Source organism: Mus caroli, unplaced genomic scaffold (assembly GCF_978045245.1).
Source record: "Mus caroli unplaced genomic scaffold, Mus_caroli_1 scaffold_2, whole genome shotgun sequence".
NCBI lineage: Eukaryota > Metazoa > Chordata > Mammalia > Rodentia > Muridae > Mus > Mus caroli.
The window spans coordinates 90,713,462-90,716,204 of record NW_028227257.1 but is presented as its reverse complement, the minus strand read 5'-3'; the positions used below and the strand labels follow the sequence as shown (position 1 = coordinate 90,716,204).

Below are 2,743 nucleotides of genomic sequence, written 5' to 3'. Positions count from 1 at the left end.
TAACAAGGCCTAGGCCATTTTGGGGATGACCACAGTATTACTTTCTTACCATGTTCCAGTAGCTAATGGCCTATTTAATGGACAGGCGATGTGGCTTCCCACCAGAGGAGGGTCCAGCTGGCCCAATCTGGAGCCATTCTGCCACCTCATTTGCAAGTTTCACTTCCAAATGAAGCATCAGGCTGCCCATCTTGGGGGTTGGTTTGCTCCTATGTTAGTAAAAAGCGGAGCTGAGCTGGAGCTCCAGGGAATTCCCTTCACCTGCCCTGGCACCTCCTCAGGTGGGCACACCCAACCCCAGCACAGACTGTCTCCTTTGACGTCCTTTTGCTAATAAGCATTTTTTCTGATTGTGAAACCACTCACCTGGTGTAAGAGTGGGTTGCTGTGCCAGATGTGAGGCAACAGTTCACTTCCTCTCCTGCACCAGGAGGTGAATGCAAAGATTCAACCAAGAGCACCAGACCCAAAAGCTCGTTTGCCAGGGCTGGTAAAGCTGGTAACCTTTACCAGAGAGCTTCTTCACCCAGCCAGAGGCAGACCCAGAAAAGGGCACAGTCACAACTCAGAAGGGAAGGAGACAGGAGGAGGCATCTCCTAATGGTGAGAAACCCCAGGAGGGCGGGGAGGCCTGATTAGGGGTACCCACACAAAGAAGAGCTCCAACAACTGGGCAGAGGCCGTTTGTCCCTAATCTTGAAAGTCATTCGGAGCCATCTGAGAGAGTGGAGCATTTAAGCGGTCAAGTTCATCTACTTGTGGTGGGTGATGCATTATTATCTCCTGGTCTTCTAAGACATCCTCTCCAGCAGCCACCAAATTAGTGAGGGATTTGCTGCGAACACACTGGAAATCCACATGGCGACTCTTTCTTTCCTCTTTTTCCCATGACATCTGGATAAAAGGGCGCTGCACATAATTGTAGATGACTTCAGACCACCCGCCAGGTCTCCTCTTAATCTTCTCTTTGCAAGTAGGGTAACCTTCAGTTCCAATGCGGATGTTCTTCAGGCCTCGTTCCTTTAACACAGTTTTAGCAACATCTCTATTCTCGATATATTTGAAGAATCTGTAGAGCTTGGAGCTGTAAAGAATTTGGGAATACTCTTCTCCCATGGGTGGAGGGTGGTCTTCATCCCAGTCCACGGAGTCCTCGTCTGTCAGCACGACAATGTGACACTCTCGCTCGCCTTTCTTGGCACAGCCCACCATGATGACCAGAATCAGTTCCTCCAGGTAGTGGTCAAACTGCTTGTGGGCACCATCGTTGGAGAACTCATGCAGTAGAGCACTCAGATCCTGACATCGGATAGTGTTGAAGTCAAAGTTAATGCAGAGATAGTCGCACGTGTCTCTGAGGTCTGGGATAGAGATGCCATCTGGACAGTTGATGATGCCAGTTTTGTAATAATCCAGGACTGTGCGGAACCCAGTGGCGCTGATCCCCTCCACGATCACATACTCCCCCTTTTCATTGGGCCTTGTGAAGTTGTATTCTCTTCCCGGCCCAAACATCCGGGCGCTTGCTGCAGCGCTCTCGGCCACTTAGCCCCAAAGCCACCGCCAAGCTCCGGCACTAATAGAATTTTTATAAATACTTTTAATCTAAAATGAATAAACTTGTGCCTTTCACCAGCCTATGCACCAGCAACCATGATACAAATTTTATGATACATGGGATAAAATAGTGAGACAGTGAAAACAGAAACTGAAAAGAGGAATGGTAAACATGGGGCACAGTTTTTACAGAATGCTTCCTAAGTGTTGAGAATGTTCACAGAAATCCAGCATCCAAAAGACCAAAAGACTTATATTCATTAAGAAAAAATGTATAACCAATATGAGGGGGCATGGGATTGGGTCATTTTCTAATTGTAACTAAGATATTTTTTTATTTGATACAAAGTGGTTAACCCTAAAACCATATACATACAAACAACAAACAAAAATGTACTCAATACACACACACACACGTGTGTGTGTGCAGAAGAAGAAATATATATACACATTATATATGTGTGTGTGTGTGTAATGTGTGTGTATGTGTGTGTATTAGGAAGAAGAAGATATCAATTTGAGAGTTAAAGGGACATGAAAAAGAGGGGAGATACTTGGGAAGAGCTAGAGTTAGAGGCAGAGTATCTTTGAGGTGGTTGGGGTTGTAGTTGAAAGAGAAAGCAGTTGTAATTAATTTTAATTAAATATGTATAAAAATACAAACTATATGCTTCTGACTGCAACCTGGAAAACAAAAAAGGATTAGTTAAGAAGATTTCAGAATTATTTCTTGCAAAAAATCTGCAATATTTTTACTTTGTTTCTGTATCTAGTCAGCTATCACTGATTTATATATTTACATGGTTGATTTTTAACCTTATTACAGCTTCCTGAATACTACTCAGAGGTGAATAGGATGTAACTATTACCGTGACTAACTGATAGCTGTAATTCTTTTGTTCAAAAAAAAAAAAAAAAAAAAAAAAGCAGAAACAAAGCAAAAAAGAATCTAACACAAACTGGGAAAGAGAGTAGCAAAGATGTGAACCCTGTGCCTCCTGGGGCCATATACACGTGTTACAGTGCATACCCATTCTCTTACCATCATCACAGTATACTGACATTATCTTTGCCTTCATTTTTACCACAGAGACTTCTATATCATCTAATCCCTAGTTTTCTTTCGTTTTATTTTCATACATAGTGCCTAAAATATTACTCAGAGCCTATGACATCTAAATAAATG

At 43.0% G+C, this 2,743-nt stretch overlaps 1 pseudogene; it reads right to left on the bottom strand.

Moving 5' to 3' along the window:
- Positions 1-690: 690 nt before the first annotated feature.
- On the bottom strand, positions 691-1,515 carry LOC110287771 (BTB/POZ domain-containing protein KCTD20 pseudogene; annotated as a pseudogene).
- Between the last annotated feature and the right edge of the window lie 1,228 nt (positions 1,516-2,743).